Source organism: Pseudorca crassidens, chromosome 9, assembly GCF_039906515.1.
Source record: "Pseudorca crassidens isolate mPseCra1 chromosome 9, mPseCra1.hap1, whole genome shotgun sequence".
NCBI lineage: Eukaryota > Metazoa > Chordata > Mammalia > Artiodactyla > Delphinidae > Pseudorca > Pseudorca crassidens.
In genome coordinates, this window is record NC_090304.1 from 27,864,498 (window position 1) to 27,882,925 (window position 18,428).

Here is an 18,428-nt window from a genome sequence, read left to right on the forward strand (position 1 = left end):
TAGCTCACAAAACCCAGAGAAACTCCAGTCTAGGGAAGAGAAAGGAATGATGTGCAGGCAGGCTGTGCTGGCCAGCTGGGCGTCACTGCTCCTGGGCTTGCAAACTTCCGGTCCTTCACCGTTGTGGTGGTTTGGGGGAAATACGTTTCCCCCTCTTTCTCCCTGTGGTGTGCTTAGCCAGCAACCTCAGAAGCAGCCCAAATGTATGTATACTAGGTATTCTTCCAGACGTAGAGCCACTGTGATTAACCGTCACTGCCACGACTGGCTCAAAGCTTTTTGTTTTAGGGAAAGCGAGCAAAACTCTAATGCTTGGAAATTTCCACTTGTTGAAAAAGTCAGACGATGCCACTTTTGACACTGTTCATTAAAAGGCTTTGAGAAGAAGGGATTTGACTAGCTAGAGGCTGGGGCCATTTCTCACAGGAGATGGTGTGTCCCTGCAGAGGAAAGGTGACCTGAGAAGAGTGGGGGGGATACCAGTTCTGGTTCTCTCATCCTCTAAGACACTGGCACCAACAGGGAAGTACACAGAAGTGTGTTCTTTGCAGAATTACTAACTCAGAAAGCCTACAAACAAGAACCCCTTAGGAACGCACACGGAGGCTCTGCTAATTCTGATTTTTTTGTGTGTGTGTGGTACACGGGCCTCTCACTGTTGTGGCCTCTCCCGTGGCGGAGCGCAGGCTCCGGACGCGCAAGCTCAGCGGCCATGGCTCACGGGCCCAGCCGCTCCGCGGCATGTGGGATCTTCCCGGACCGGGGCACGAACCCGTGTTCCCTGCATCGGCAGGCGGACTCTCAACCACAGCGCCACCAGGGAAGCTCTGCTAATTCTGATTTAACTCGTGGGTGTGACATGCTCTGCTGGCCCCAGAGGAACCGGAGCAGCAGATTTGAAGGAGAGATGCAGATGCTGAAACTGTGGGCACTGGAGGGAGAGTCGGGATCCTGACTTTACCAGTCAGATGTGTGACCCTGTGGAGTGATTTAAACGCTGTAGACCTCGCCTCACCTGATCCTCTGTAAAACAGAAAAAGTAGCAGTTGTATCTCATAGGGTTGTTGTGAGGCTACAGAGAGACAGTGTACTGAAAACACCTGCCAGATGACTGTCTTATTGTTTTGGTACTGGAGTAACAACAATCACATCGAATTGTAACACTTCTTTTTTTTAATAAATTTATTTATTTATTTTTGGCCGCGTTGGGTCTTTGTTGCTGTGCGCGGGCTTTCTCTAGTTGTGGTGAGCGGGGGCTACTCTTCGTTGTGGTCCGTGGTCTTCTCGTTGCGGTGGCTTCTCTTGTTGCAGAGCACGAGCTCTAGGCACGCGGGCTTCAGTAGTTGTGGCACATGGCCTCAGTAGTTGTGGCTTGTGGGCTCTAGAGCGCAGGCTCAGTTGTTGTGGCGCATGGGCTTAGTTGCTCCGCGGCATGTGGGATCTTCCTGGACCAGGGATCGAACCCGTGTGCCCTGCATTGGCAGGTGGATTCTTAACCCCTGCTCCACCAGAGCTTCCTATGTGTCAGGCACTGACCCAAGCACTGAATCGGTGTTTATTTAAACATCCCTAGTACCACTGAGGTAGATGGTGTTATCTCATGCACTCTGGCAACCAGCAAGATTTTTAAAGTGTTGTATTTAAGCAGAACCAAAAATATGCCTGTGCTTGTCATATTCTGAAAAAAGTGATCTCAGTTTTGAAAATCTCAACATTTTTAAGGACAATTATTGCTCCAGAATGATAAATCGCGATGGTCTGTGGATTCAGGTGTTCCCAGCGTAGAACCCCGCCCCCTGGGGATAAACACGCACCTGCTGGGGAAGCGCAGCTCTGCCTTCCTTCTTCATCTCTCCTCTGCTCTTCAGGGGCCATCATAGCTGAGCTGGTGATGTTGAAGGGGGCAGGTGACCTTGTCTCATCCCCCTTCCCCTGTAGCAGGAGCTCGGGGCCCCAAAGGAATCTCCATCTCCTCCCTCCCACCGCCTGCCAATCCCAGGTCCCCATTTTCCTCTTCAGCTCCCCAGTAGTGCAGTGCCAGTATGGTAGGCAGACCAAGGGCCCCCCAAAGATGTCCACGTCCTAATCCCCTTAGAAAACTTGTGAATCCCCAAAACTTGTGAATGTCACCTTATAATAGCAAAATTGATTTTGTAGATCTGATTATATCAAGGACAGTGAGCTGGGAAGATTATCCTGGATTATCTTGGTGGGCTCAGTATCATCACAAGGGTCTTTACCAGAGAGAAGCAGGAAGGTCAGAATGGGAGAAGATGTGACCGCAAAAGCAGAGGTCGGAGTGATACAGGGCCAGGAACCAAAGAATGCAGGTGGCCTCTAGAAGCGAGAAAAGGTCAAGAAACGGATTCTCCCCTAGAGCATCCAGAAAAAGCCAGCCATGCCAGTACCTTTTATTTTAGTCAGATGAGAATGGTTTTGGACTTCTGACTTCCAGAACTGTGAGATAATAAATGTGTGTTGTTATAAGTTTGCAGTAATCTGTTATAGCAGCAGTCGGAAGCTAATACACCAGGATAAAGTAAACCTGATTTTCTCTGAAGCATGGATCTCTTTTGTGAATAACGACCCATTGTTAGACTTTGTCTGTCTCTGTTGCAAAAGAGGGAAACTTGTAACCCTTACGAGGTTTCCAAATCCAGCTTTTTAAAGACTCATGGGCTGGGACTAATGTGAGTGAGGGACTAATATAAGAAAGTAAAGGTGATGGGCCACCTGAGGCAGCCTGGTCCTGCCCCTTGGACAGTGTTTCGAAAAACGACTTTCAAGGAGATTGGTTTCCAGGGTTGATTTGGCATGGTCATTAAACATGGGTTTCTGTGTGACTTTGGGAATCTGTCACCTCTCTTTGCCTCAGTTTCCACATCCATAAAATAAGGTTAATCTTAGCCTCCACCTCAGAGGGTTGGATGTGTGGGCATTAAGTGAGTTCATGCATGTGAAGTGCTTAGAACAGTACCTTCTTCCCACATCGTAAGCCTTAAATAAATGCTAGCTATTATTAATAGGCATCATAGAAAAAAGGGGACAGGATTCACAGGGGCCTGATATGTTTGGAACATGTTCAGTTATATAAACATTTCTCTCCTGCTTGGTTTCTCGGAGCTACTATGGCAGCGTTCACGTGACAGCCCCAAAGCGGAGGGGGAAAGCAGTAGCATTTCTCAAACTTACTTAACCCTAAACTCTTTGTGATCCAGAACACTCCCAGTGAATCAGCTCTACCGGACATAGTATGGGAAATACCGCCCTGGAAAGGTACACCAGGAAACCTCAGTTCACTTCTGTCTAACTCGTAGTCTCTGCCCCTGGCCCCAGAGCCACCCCTGAACTGGGGACTGGGGAGTCCCCATCCCACCAGGGCAAGGACAAATGAATCCCTAGCATCCAGAGCTGAAAAGTAGGCTTTTGTCCAAGTTCACGCTGTTCTAAGCAGTGACGGAGCTCTTAGCATCGTCTTGTCATTGTCTGTTAGTCATGAGTTAGCTTGGCTCCCGGGGTCTTGCCTGGGAACGTGGTGTTGTTTCCACAGCACGACACTTAAGTTCCAACCAGGCTACCTAGAAACAGTCTAGAGCACAGTCCATTCACAATTTGGGGACCAGTGGGTTCAGCTTCAAAGTAATGCTGTCAAGATGTGAGCAGATAACCTAGAATTTATATATCGACATCTTTATTGTACTTTTCAAAGTGAGCAATTTTCAAAGAGGACTTGTGTGAGTACTGTATAGGATGGAAGTGTAACATTCAGTTGTATTCATTCCGGGGCAGGTGTTTAAAACAAAACAAAACACTATTGTGTCTGAAAATAAAAACCGCTTTGGTGTCATTCTTTACATAGGCACACCTTGTATAAACATAGGAAATCTAATTTCTGAGGAATTTCGTTTCAAGAAATCAGGCCTGGCTTACATAAAGATGCCTTTCAAAATAGAAATATAACACATTTAGTTAAGCCCAGGCTTTTGTGTTTCGTTTTATTTTGTTTTGAAAGCTATAAAGAAGTAAACTGTAACCCTCTTTATTTTTAGCAGACACCTCTAGAAAACCTTGAACAATGTTCTATTTATAAAACAAAGTCTGTTTTTTAGGCAAACTTGCTTCGTCCCTTATTAGAGAAAGAGCAGGACGGAGTATCAGAAAAATGAAATGTTTCTTTTTCTAGATTTCTTGACTTCATCAGCAACTCTTTAAGAAACAATAAAAAAATTGACCTAGTTTTGTTTTTGACTAATAGAAGGTCACCTGGAGATTGATAAATTGTGTTTAATATTCTAAGTAGATTGGAACTGAATGAATAACGTGCTGGAGGGAAAACAGTGCAATTTGCGTGAGAGTCTGGCTTTTGATAAGAGTTATGCTGCTGAGTGAGAGAGAGCAGATCTAAATAATTCTCTGGTTAAATTATTTCACATTATATAGAACATTTATAATCTCATCAGCCTTCAAGGCGTTAAAAACGAAGAAGAGACCGTGGCTGAGTAAATTCAATGGCTATGAAAGATTCTAGAAACTGAAAAGAAGTGACCCAGGGGCTTCCCTGGTGGCGCAGTGGTTGAGGGTCCGCCTGCCGATGCAGTGGACACGGGTTCGTGCCCCGGTCCGGGAAGATCCCACATGCCGCGGAGCGGCTGGGTCCGTGAGCCCTGGCCGCTGAGCCTGCACGTCCGGAGCCTGTGCTCCGCAACGGGAGAGGCCACAACAGTGAGAGGCCCGCGTACAGCAAAGAAAAAAAAAAAAAGAAGTGACCCAGTACAACCAGAATGGAGTGTTAAGAGCACGCAGCTTCCACCCTTCTGCTTTGCCATCCTGCTCAACTATGTCGTGCTCTTCCTCTAATCTTTACAACAATAATAATAGAGTCAGCATTTATTTAGTGCTTATTGTGTACAAGGCACCCTGTGAAGAACTTTACATGGATTATTTTATTTATTTCTCAGCCACGTATCGATGAGGTAGATACTATAATTATTTCCATTCTACAGATGGGCAAACTAAGACTCAGAGAGGTGCGGCGGGAGATGTTAGCACCGTTTCAGACACAGATCTGACTCCAGAGCAAAGCTGTTGAGCACTGCCCGGTTCCTCTTTGAGCCAACAGTATAGACCTGTTCAGCACCAGAGGCTCGCCAGAGATGCTGATCTCCATTCTGCTTTTTTATAGTAAAAGTCCAAGAAAGCTTGGGAACCCGAGGAAAAATCCATACCATTCTGACCAAAAGAATAGCTTTCTTGTTTTTCTTCACATTTTTCCCAGTCATTGCTCATCCCAGGAAAGCTTAGGTATGACCTGCTTCAGACGGCCACCTCACCTGTTATACATTTCCATATACGATTGTTTTTCTTAACCATTCTTATTTTTATACAGAGTTTTGGATATACTTGCTTCCAATATTTTGCTCTTATAAGTAACAGTGAGGTGAACAACTTTGTATGTAGCATTTATACTTTTAGATTATTTCATTAGGATCTAATCCCTAAATAGGGATGACTGAATCATAGTACAAACATTTGTATGGCCTGTGCTAGCATTGTCCAATACGAATATAGCATGAACCATACATATATGTAATTTAAAATTTTCTGGTAGCTTCATTAGATAGCGAAAAAAATTCATCTTAATAATGTATTTTCTTTAGCCCAGTATATCCAAATGTTATCATTTAAACATGTAACCAATATAAAAATTATGATAATTCTCCATTCTTTTTTGTGTGAAGTATCCAAAATACAGTGAAATATCCCGCTGACGGTACATGTCGATTCACACAAGCCACATTTCCAGTGTTCAGTCGCTACATGGTAGCTGGCGTATTTGGCAACACAGGTCTGTGAGATTTATAACCCAGTATTTTTTTTTTTAATATTTATTTATTTAGGCTGCTCCAGGTCTTAGTTGTGGCGTGAGAGATCTTCGTCGCGGCATGTGGGATCTTTAGTTATGGCTTGCAGACTCTTAGTTGTGGAATACATGCAGGATCTAGTTCCCAGACCAGGGATAGAACCTGGGCCCCCTGCATTTGGGAGTGTGGAGTCCTACCCACTAGACCACCACGAAAATCCCAATCCAGTATTTTTAAATGGCCTTTGTTTTTTAAAAACCCAAACCTTAATCTTTCTTGCCCTACTCTCACCTCCAGACACACTTATTATCTGGATCACTCCCTTGGGTACTTATTCTAAACTCTTCTTGCTTTTTTCATTATTATGAAAAAATATCTTGACATCTGTCATGTACCAGGCACGGTGCTAGATCTCAGGATCCCCGATATAAATAGGACATGGCTTACAATCCATTGGGGAACGTAGGCATATTCATAGCACAACTTTGACTCACAGGCTTGTTGGAATGAGGTAGGAAATAAGTGCAACACACACACGTACACACACAAGCCAGGAATAACGCATAGTATGAGAAATTCCACAAATGATGATTAAAGAAAGTGCTGAGGGGATCAGGGAAAGCTTCTTAGGGAGAATGACGAGCCTTGAGGGCTCAGTAGAATTTTAATGGGCCGAGATGGGGAGAACAGTTTTGCTGGTGACTATCTCGTTATCCCTACCAGATGGCAGGTTGGGATGGTCTTGCATTGTATTTAGATCCCTGGAGGCCTTGCCAGAGCCTTGCAGTGGAAGGTGCTCGATAACGTTTGCTGAGCCCAATTAATAATACATGGTTGGCTGGCACACAGCGACAGAGACACCAGGGTCTGTCTGCTCGCTTTAACCTCTGAATTGAAGGGGCAGCTTAAACTCTCACTCATTCCTCTGATTGTGTGTCCTGCCAGTTTGCAGCCACAGTTTCCTCACTTTACTAAATCGGTCTGGACTGAACCTAGTCGTTTAGAGCCAAAATGGTAGATAAATGGAGGCCAGCACTTTAACGTACATCTGACCTACTTGTCACTTATTCTGGCCCCTCTGAGATTTTCAAACAGCACAAGGAGGCAACACAGGCAGCAGTGATATGGGAATTCGAAGGCACTTCATCGGAAGGCACTTTTTGTATCGTTGCAAACTCGTTTATGTAGGCATTTGTGTGACAAGCTTGCAAGTTTCATCAAAATCGTTATCCCCCTTGCACAGTTAAAAAAACAGGAGATCAGAGACGTTACTTGCTCAAGGTTTTGTAGCAAGTAAGTTGGAAGAGCCTAGACTAGCACCCAGGTCTTCTAACGCCAAGTCAGTGCCTTTCTGTTCCTTATCCGAGGCTGGTCCACCTGTATCCAGACGGCGTCACTCATTGCTTTACGATAGATCCGTTCAGTTCTTTGGTATCTACATTCTAAATCTGAGAAATGGAGAGAGAAGGTACACTTTGTGAGGGTACGAAGAAGATAAATTAGGGAACAAACACCTAAGGGTTGTGATATTAATATTTATAATGATATTAATATTCATAATGGTGAAACAAGAGCTAACATTGAATTATTTTCTCTTTTTTAAATTTATTTATTTATTTATTTTTGGCTGCGTTGGGTCTTCGTTTTTGTGCGCAGCCTTTCTCTAATTGAGGCAAGTGGGGGCTACTCTTCGTTGCGGTGCGCAGGCTTCTCATTGCCCTGACTTCTCTTGTGGAGCACGGGCTCTAGGCGCGCGGGCTTCAGTAGTTGTGGCTCGCAGGTTCTAGAGCACAGGCTCAGTAGTCACGGGCTTAGTTGCTCCATGGCATGTGGGATCTTCCCGGACCAGATATCAAACCCGTGTCCCCTGCATTGGCAGGCGGGTTCTTAACTACTGCGTCACCAGGGAAGTCCCACATTGAATTCTTAATATAGGGCAAACACTCTGGGAAATGCATTACATACATGATCACAGTCAGTCCTCACAACAAACCTGTGTGGGTGGACCTATTATCTCCACTGAATAGATGAGAAAACTGAGATCAGACAGATGAACTTGCCCAAGGTCACATTGCTGAGTGGAAAATAGTCAGAATTTGAACCTAGACCTGTCTAACTTTTAACCATTCATTTGAAATCATTGGACTACAGAATTATGTCCATGCCACCTCAGCTGTAGGTGACCTTGTGCAAGTTACTAAAATTCCTATTTCTGTATACCGTTTTCTCTATAATTAATACCTTGCCCACCACTTGGGGGTAATTGTGAACTAATAAATGTGAAAATGATTTGTAATGAGTAAAGTACTATGCAGCTATATAATGTTATCTACAGTGAAACTGAAATCCCTCAGTAAGATGAACCACCCCCAGCAGACTGGTGTCTGGCATGTAGCAGATGCTCAGTAAATGTGTATTGAATTACTTGAATGAATAAAAGACTCTGCTGCTCAGGACGACTTTCTGTCCCCACGAATGGTAACGGGGAGGGGAGAGAAAGAAGGCAAGCCGTACGTCAGCTTCCTGAGCTGAAGTCCCCCAAATCCACCAGTTTCTTCACCCGCTGGAAGAAACTGCTTTGCAGTCTAAGTAGATAACGAATCCTCCAAATTTCTCCATCCATGCTCAAGTTGCCTTTGACTGCATGGAGATTTTTACACTGGATAAATTTCTTCCAAAATATAGGTGGTCAGTATAGAAAAAGTAGAGAATAATAGACAAATAGAAAGAAGGGGAAAAAATCACACCTGGTTCTCCTCCCACCCCTGAGATAGCCATTCAGCAGCTTCATCGCTTTCTTTTTTCTAAGCATTTTTTACATCCTTGCGTTCATACTGGTCTGCAAATTGGCTCTTCCACTAGCCATCACGGAATGAACACTTTCTCATGAAGTTACAAACTCTTCATGAACACTCACTCTTAGTCAGTTCAACTGACAAATACTTAAGCATCTGCTCTGTGCCAGGTGCTAGGGACACGGTGGTGAACCAGGCCAAAGTCATTGAACGTCCAGTCTTCCTTGTTACGTTTAATGACTGGCTGCCTAGTCTTTCATGGTCCACTTATCACTTATTCTCTTTGGGTCTATTTTTTCAGGAGCAGGCTTTCTTACCATTGCAGTCCTCCCCCTGGTCCACCCAAATATGAAATTGTATAAAAAGAAACCAGCATTAGCAAAATAAATGTGTGACAACACACGCTCAACACAGGCACATTCTAAACTAAACTAAACAGAATAAAATATTGTATTATCCCCTATTTCGGGGCAGAGATTTTATCAGTCCGTCCCTGCTGTTAACATCAATTCTTAAGAGTTCACTGTGTAACAAGATCAAATCCAGCTAATCCTGAACCCACCTTTCCTCTTTTTCTTACTCTTTTGGGAAATCTAAGTTAGAAAAATACTGTCTTCTGGCTAGGTTTCTGTGATATGTCTGCAGGGTAGGGGTGGGGGCAGGTGCTCTCTGCTGAGTTTGCTGAGTACCTGGCAATCTTCCTGCCTCCCCTGTCCTGTTTGTCCCATGCTTTAGAGCCAGTCAGGCATGTGACACACGCTGCCCTCGCAGGCTTATTCTCTAGTAGGATGTGGTTCTGCGTTTCATGGTCGTGGTGCTGGCTGCAGAGCTTTCTTAAGGAGTGTGCAGGAGGACGTGGAAGGAGACCTCCCCCGCAGAGTCCTGCCAGCTGTGCCCCAGGTCACCTCCTCTCCAGTCTGCCCTTGGAATTGCTGGGTTCATTCTCAGATCATTTTGATGTTCCCTAAGCTCTTTGGAAATTAGGTTATTTTGAAATGAAGGCCAGCATTTAAAGACTTCTGTCCAGGGCAACTTTACCTATGAAATGGTGAGCTGTGGGTTTATCCTGGAAACAATTCAATGTTGTAATCCTAGCAACGACCTTGCTGGAACCCGGCTCATAACAGGCATCCAGGTCATGTCTGTGGAATGACTAAATGCCCCAGAAGGACCATACTGATCCCATCCTCTGAGTTTTCAACCCAGTCCCTGTGTACCTCCTGAAGGAAGGGACTCAGACTCATCATCCACGATGCCTTATGGCCAAGCTTGGTACCTGGCACATCCTAGACTTACAGAAACCTTTGATGAAGAAAAAAGGGAATGTTGTCTACCCATACAGTGGGATATTTTTCAGCCACACAAAAGAATGAATTTCTGATACATGTTACAGCATGGATGAATCTTGAACGTATTATGCTAAGCAAAATAAGCCAGACCCAGAAGAACAAATATGGTAAGATTCCACTTACATGGGGTACCTGGAGTGGTCATATTTATGGAGACAGAAAATAGAACGGTGGTTGCCAGGGGCTAAGGGGAGGGAGAGATGGGGGGCTGTTGTCAATGGTACAGAGTTTCTATCAGGGATGTGCAAAAGTTCAGGAGATGGTTGTACAACATTGTTAATGGACTTAATGCCACTGAATTATACACTTAACATGGTTCGAATATTAAATTTTGTTATATATATTTTACCACAATAAATGTTAGTGGAAAAAAAGATGAATACTGCTTTTCTTTCTTCTACTCCTCTCCACCCATTGAGCCTTCTTTTCCTTTCAGACTTGGCCGTGACGTCCCTCTTTGAGGAATTCTCCCTGCTGGGGATTAGATATCAATCAACGCAGGTCCCACTGAGGGCTGCTCAGATCAAGGCCCATCCTGGTCAGGGTACCCTGGTACCTGGTCCTCTAATTTCCTCGGCCACAAAACAAAGAGCCATTTCTGGAAGCACCAGGGCATGACCCCAAGTCCACTTCACCTGCCCACCAAGACAGAAGTCCTGCCGTGGTCTTTCCTCTCCCCTGTCAGGCTCTCTGCATGATGGATGGGAATAGTCTCCCTCACAACCCTATGGGAAGGAAACCTATTGGAAATCTTTCTCTTCGTGCTGTGAACTTGTTTATAAGATTAAAGGCAGGTATGCTTGGGAGGACCAGGCAAATGCTGTAACATTATTTTTAATAATTCAGGGCACACCAAGTTCAAACACAGGTCAGGGTGGTTTGTTGTTTTTTTTCTTGGCTCCTAAGGCAAACTCTGCTTACACCGTCTCCTTTCCAGCAAGAGAGGAAAATGGGTAACGGGCTTAATTCCAGCACTTGCTCCTTATTAGTTACAAAAAGGGGACACCGTCGGCGTGTTTGTCAAGACAGCGGTGTGTGCTGCCTTGGTTTATGAAAACCCTATTTGTAGCTCATGGGCCTCACGTGACTACCTTGGGTATGATTTGTTCCTATCCTGTCTATGGCAGCAGACCATATTATTCAACCAGGCCTTCCCTTTATCAAAACAGGATCTCTTTTCATCCCAAGGACCTTATAACGAAAGACCAATCTACAAAGCCGTAGTGAAGTGACGGGACTGGACAGCTGGTGTGAGAGAAGCCGGCACTGCCCTTTGGAGGCAGCTGAGTCCTGGTTTGGGTGAGGCAGGCTCTTCCCAGGCAGCTGCCCAGAGGTGTCAATCTTGCCCTGAAGTGAAGCTTTGCATCTCTCTCCTAGTGATGTCAATTACCATGTGCGTCTCTTTGCTGCACAAGATGTGACGTTCTTCCGTGGGTAATGCAAGACAGCCTTTTAATTGCATGGAAGAGTAACTTCCAGGCTGCCAAGTGGAGGGACTTGGGGAGGGAGAAGGCTGGCTTCTTAAACAAACTCCAGAGCAATGGAGAGAAAGGGAAGCAAGGAGGGGAGCGGGGCAGGTGTCTGCCTTTCATCTGGATGTGCAGGATGACACATCTGGTGCCAGGGAAACTGCTATTTCTAACTGACGGGAAGCTTTGCAGTCAAGGGAGGGCTGAGCTGTCAGGTGAGCCAGAGATCAAGAATTATCATGACAGCTTCATGGCATGTGAAAGGCGCTGTGAAGTGCGGTGTGATTTTAACCAGCAGTGGTTAAATTAGCTTCCCTTGGACCTGGTGTGATGTGTAGTCGGAGAGGGGCCGATGGTGGCTGGGAGTGCCGGGCGTGGAAGAGGTTGCAATTCTGAAGCACCACCATTTAGAAAAGAAAGGGATTGTGGAAATTGGCTCCTGGTTTCTGAATTTTGCTTCACAGAGGTGCCAGGCGGTGGTGATGGCTTTAATTAGTAGTGTGTCGATTCCTGCAGTGAACCTCTCTGAACCCCCTATTATAAATATTCCAAGGACCCAAAGTGAACCCCTTCCTTGAACTTCGCCAATTTAAAATCCTGTCAAACTCTAGCCACCTGTACTTGCCGGCCAAGCAGCTTGACTAACCGTTTTACCTTGTGCTCTCACGTTCCACAGGATTGTCTATGCAAGACTGAGCCGGCCGCCAGGCGAGGGAGGGAGTGCCTTTCTGAAAAACTTCCACTCAAAAGTGAGCCGAGGAAGCGCCTTTTAATAAGTAATCAGCCGGAGGAAATCAGCCTCTATCTAGCCGTCTAGTAATGCTTGCCTGTGCACTGGGGACTTTTCCAGAGTCTGGAGCAGCAGGGTCTATGATTTGATGAGCTATAGCTTGAGAAACTCTAGAGAGAAAAGAATAACATGAGCAATCTTGTGTGTGTGTGTGTGTACACACACACACACACACACACACACACACACACACTGCTAATGTATATCATGTATAAATTAGAAGCTGCACATTAATAGTCGCTGGCAGTTCTCGGCCAGAATTTTACATAAATTATCTCATCATCTCACTTTATCCACGTGGGTGGATATTCTGCTGCTTTTTGAAAGATGAGGAGACAGGATCAGAGAAGCCAGTAAGCAGCAGACCTACTGAACATGGGTCTGTTTGACCCCATAATACACACTCGTACCCACGGCCTCCAAAACAAGAATGGCTTAACTTTCACAAAACCCCCAGGTTCTCGTAGTTTTAAGCGGCACAGCCAACACGCCAGCCCTTTCATTAAGTCTGGGTGCTCGTGAGCTTGCACTTTTCCCCTTCACAGCTTTCCTGCGGAATCCCAAGCCCTAATCTCTGCAGCGGGCACCCAGGAGACTGTATTCAGAAGAACCCCAAGTCTTTGTGATGCCGTCCGCCCAGGACCCAGGGTCCATGGGGAGTCTGTCCACACTGACCAACACCAGGGCAGTGAACCTGAGTAGCCCATCTGAGTTGAACAAGTACCAATTGCTCATTTCCAAATCCTGCTTTCCTGGGGTGCACCCAGCCCCCCCCGAAGTTGGTCGGGGAGTGAACGGCCATTCACCTGTCCAAACCTGGGATTTATGCTCTGGCAGCTCCCTTCCGCCCACACCACAGCATTGTGTACGGCAAACACAGATGACCTTTGCAGTGATTTAATCTCAACGTGCTTCCAGAGAGCAAACCTGTTTTGTATTGACATTGTTTGGAACAAGTTCTGCCTATGTGGACTCCCGCAGCACCTGCCCCTGGACTCTCAGCCCCGAGAGGCCAAGTGCCTCTAATTCTGAGAATAAGGGGGAGGGCGCCTTGAAAGCATCCCCAGCTTCCATCCGTCTGAGTCTTCGGTCCACTGGCTTCAGGCAGCTGAAGTACTCCCCTTCCTTCCAGGATTTTCTAATCCCTGTCTAGGAGGGGCGGTCGTGGGCTCGGATTGGCCCACTAGCAATAGGGTGCTTTGTGGGACATTTTCTTACAAGTCGGTTCCCATGTGGCATTTGTTAGTCACAGCTAATTATTAAGTCCTTGGCCAAGGCAGTAGACATTGTTCCCTTGGATTCCTCCCTCCTCCCTCCTCCTTTCCCCCCTCGCCTCCCCACTGCTACAGAACAAAACTCATTGTGGGGCTCCGGAGGTCGGCTGTGCACACATTTCCCAGTGAACTCCTGGGGGGCTCACTGCTGGGGTTTCGTGTTTCAGGTTGAAACTCAACTGGATAAAGCATTATTCATTGATGCTGACACAGTCGGTCTCTGCTCTGTGCAGCTATTTCTCCCACACTGGACTTGGTCCTTTACAGGCAATTTAGGTAATTCATTGAGGGCAATTCACAGCAGTTACTCAGAACATTGATAGCCTGCACAGAATGACAGAATTTGGGGATTTCTAGATCACAGAAAGATTATCGAGTGTCAGGTTTTGCCAGCTGTGCTCAGAGGCGTAGGTCAGAAAGGAGGAGGGGGCTGAGTGAGTGAACAGGCTCAGAGCCCCTTCGTCCCCATCCCCTGGCAAGAAACACCCCTGCACATACCTGCTTTGGGTCTGGGGCTTCTGCATAAGATTTCTGCAGCCTAAAAGCGATCCTGAACTCCCGTAATCACATCCACCCATTCATTCTTTGCTCAGATGAGGAAACTGGCCCACTGAGGACCTTCTCTTATCCAAGGGTCTTGTGCATTAGCGAATTGATGCCAGCATGCAAATTAGCACATGGGTCTCCCATTTCTGTATGCCCCACTTATTACACCATGCTGGGATAATTCTGGAGCCCATCACTGGGCTGCTTTTCCCATTTCCTGGTCACTGTATTATGGAAAAGGCCTGATCTAGGGGATCTAGAGGAACAGAAAGCATCCCAGAGAAGCCGTGCCAGCATTGTTGAATTCACACTGCATTTTCACTAAGAGCCACTTCCATCCCACAATGCCATGGAGCCCTCTGGAGTTGCACAGTGCACAGCCTCAGAGACCGTATGGATCGGCCTTGTTTACTTTATGTATGTGAGAGCCAAAACCAAAACTGGGCTGGATGGTTTTAATTCAGCATTGTGCAAAGAAAGAACATCGGCTTTGCAGCCAGCAGGTCTGGGTTCAGATCTCAGTTCCGCCACTTACTAATCCTAGGAAAGTGAACAAATTACTTGATATCACTGATCTTCAGGTTTTTAATCTAAAAACAGAGCTGATAATACCTAGCCCGAGTATTGTTATGAGGAGTTAAATGTAATAACCTATGTAAAACCAAACCCCTACGTAAAAACGGATCAGGGACTTAATAAATGTTCGCTTTCATATAACTTAACCTCTGTCTCATGTACATACAGGTTTGAGTCAAAAGAAAAGCCCAACATTTTCAAAGTTTACCCTTAACTTGGAAATGTCTGGGCTTTGTCACAGGCTTAACATTAACCAAATAAAATTTAAGGGACCTCTAGACCATGGACCTGCCTTAATCTTTTACAGAGCACTTGTAAAACTGAGCATTTCCTGGGGGAATAGGGCTGTAGGTTTCCAAGAGAAAGTTCTATGAGGGAAAACTGGAAAGAGTGAAAAAAATAAGTCCCGTTCTTTGACGCTGGAAGCCCCTGGGATATCCTCGGGGTTCAGGGGCTGACTGCCCTCAGACAGACTCTGGCAGTGAAATCAGAGCCCCTCATTGTACCAACTACTTGGGTGTGCTTGGGACTCTTTCAAACCCTTCTTTATTCGCCATTCAGACAGGAACCATAGGCCCAGAAGCTTGTTTGCAAAATCTAGGAAAACAGATGTTTTTGCTTATTTTTCTCTCTCTCATGCCAGAATGCTCACTGAATCTTCACTGGGTTCTGAACTTGCCTTTTTTTTTTTTCTTTTTACTTTTAAAACAAATCTTGGAAGAGGGTTATTATTGTAAAGGGGAAAGATGGGTATCCCAAACTGGGAAAACTCTATTTTAGAGTCTAATGAAAATGTTTACCATCCTGCAGTCTGGGAGTCCTAGAAGGCAAGAGAGAGCAGGGTGGACTCATTAAAGCTCTGAAAGGGTCTACGAGGCCTCACCCCCATACCCACGATGCCTGGTGCATCCCTGACAGACTGGGATAAGAAAGTGAGCACTGCCTTTTCCTCAGAGGAAACTAAAAGCACTGCACCTAGCTGAGCAAGACAGTGTGGCTGTGGAAGGGCTGTGTTGATTGAACACGCGCTGTGTACCAGGTGAGACTCAGGCCACTCACAGTCCGTGGATTTTATAACCAGCTCAGACAGTTTAGATACCGTATTAGTTTCCTATTGCTTCTGTAACAAATCACCACAAATTTAGTGGCATAAAACAACATATATTTATTTTTTAATGTATTTTTTAATTGAAGTTTAGTTGCTGTACAATATTATATATACAGGCATACAATATAGTGGTTCATAATTTTTGAAGGTTATATTCCATTTATAGTTATTATAAAATATTGGCTATATTCTCCGTGTTGTACAATATATCCTTGTAGCTTATTTTAGACCTAATAGTTTGTACCTCTTACTCCCCTACCCCTATATTGCCCTTCCTTCCTCCCCTCTCTCTGCTGGTAACCACTAGCTTGTTCTCTATATCTGGTGAGTCTGCTTATTTTTTGTTATATTCACTAGTTTGTTGCATTTTTTAGATTCCACATATAAGTGATATCATACAGTATTTGCCTTTCTCTGTCTGACTTATTTCACTTAGCATTAGACCCTCCAAGTCCATCCATGTTGCTGCAAATGGCAAAATGTGATTCTTTTTTATGGCTGAGTAGTATTCCATTGTGTATATATACCACCTCTTCTTTATCCATTCATCTAAAACGACACGTTTATTGCTTCACCATCTGTTGGTCAGAAACCTGACACGGGTTTCACTGGGCTGGAATCCGGGTGTCGGCAGGGCTGTGTTCCTTTCTGGAGGCTCTGTGGGAGCATTTGTTTTCTCTGCTTACCTTTTCCAGCTTTTTGACACTGCCCACATTCCTTGGCTTTATGTTCCTCTTCCTTCCTCTTCAAAGCCATCAACAGCAGGTTAAGTCCTTCTTACATTGCACCTCTTTAATTTCCTCTTCTACCTCCCTTCTCCACTTTTAGGGACCTTGTGGTTTCACTGGGTCCTCCTTAGGTAATCCAGGATAATCTCCCTAGTTTAAGGTCAGCTGATTAGCTCCCAAACAAACTTTTAATCCACCTTTGCCATGTAAGGTAATATATTTATAGGTTCCGGGAATTAGGACGTGGACATCTTGGGGGGTGGGTAATCATTGCCAATAGGTACATAAGTCGTTTCTACACTAAATACAGTGACTGTATATATTAGGACTCTTTCGGTTGCAAGAAACAGGATCTAACTCAAGCTAATCAGAAGAAAAGGATTTTGCTGGCTTACATACTTGGAAGAAAAATGTGATTGGCTTCAGACACAGCTGGTTCCCCGGGTCCAACAAGGTCATCAAAGCACTCTGCTTCTTGGCTTCGCATTCTTTGTGGTGATTTGCTTCTCAAGCACAAGCTTATCTGCATGGTGGCCGAGATAGCTCCCAGGCAGTAGCAGGCTTACGTAGTTCTCAAGATAGGAAAGAGAGGAAACTATGACTTCTCTTTAGGTAGCACCAACAAAATCCTGAGGATGGCGCTCACTGGCCCAACTTGGGTCATATGCACATCCCTAGACCAGTCACTGCTCACGGAGAGGCCATACGCGCTTCATTCTGAGCAGAGATGAGTCAGCCTTACCAGAGCACATGTACTGAGCGGGGGAGGGAAAGGTACTCCATAGAAATTAAAATGTTGTTACCAGAAGAAGGCAGAAAGAGCTGGCTAGGCAAAAACTATTGGTGGGCACTTCAGCATCTTAGGGCTGTGTTATTCTAGTCCAGTGCTCGTTTGGCGTTAAGCAATAAGACACTCAAACTTGAAAGAGTACAGAGGGGGCTCACTCAGGGCAAGTAGTAAGTTAATTCAGGTAGTATAAAAGAAGGGGAATTGCATGCAGGTTAAGAGTCTGGGTTTTGGAACCAAACTGCTTGGGTTTATGTCCAATTTATTGGCTGTATTTACTTGAGCTCTCTGTACCTCATTTTCCTCATCTGTAAAATGTGGTTAATAATAGCACCCACCTCATGAGCTGGTTGTGAGGTTTCAGTGTGTCGATACAAATAAAGTACTTAGAATAGTACCTTGACATAGAGCAAACACTCAATAAATAATAACTATAATAACGATTACTGTTGTTATATAGCTATTGTTATTACAAGTAAGCTTCCTGAGGCTGGCTTAGGGACTTGGAAAGTGGTTAGGGACCAAGTCAGATACTTCCTTGGTTTCTCTTTTTCGAGCTGAGGCCACACAGTCTCTTATCTCTGGAACTTACTCTCTCAGGCACCTCAGTGGGAACTGCGGTTCTTACCTGTAAGGTGAATTTTCACATGGCTTTCAGGGGCCATCCTTTCACCTCTGGCCTTGACTAGGCATGCCCACCACCAAATGAATGATGGTTAGTGTTTCTGAGTGCAGAGTATTGAAAGACACTGGTTAGTCTGGGCCATGATTGGCTTTAAATAATAATGCCCCCTGTTTGATTAGCTGTGACAGACCAGGTGCTCTTGTACACAGGGTTACCTCTCTCAGTAGGCGTGGAAGGGGCAGCTTAAGCTGAAGGCAGAAGTTGGGCTTAGCCAGAACATTGACCAACTTGTCTTTGACGCCTATGCCCTAGCAAACTGGAATTTCCTCCAGGACAAAGAGAGTCAGTTTCAAAAAATAATGGTTACATCTAGATGTTTGGGAATAGGACAGCATTGGGAACTGTTTTGTTCTGATGTGATGTAGCCTGTAGTATTTGTAGAGAAAACTTGATCATCCTCCCGTTATTATACATGGTAGAGACGTTTTCAGCTCCAGTTAGAAATGCTCACTGGATGGAT

At 45.2% G+C, this 18,428-nt stretch overlaps 1 protein-coding gene across 3 annotated transcripts in view; it reads left to right on the top strand.

The window, feature by feature from the left end:
* The window catches only part of MPPED2 (metallophosphoesterase domain containing 2), a 173,295-nt gene that overhangs the window by 145,915 nt on the left and 8,952 nt on the right, over positions 1-18,428 (top strand). The gene's annotated exons all lie outside the window — the stretch shown is intronic.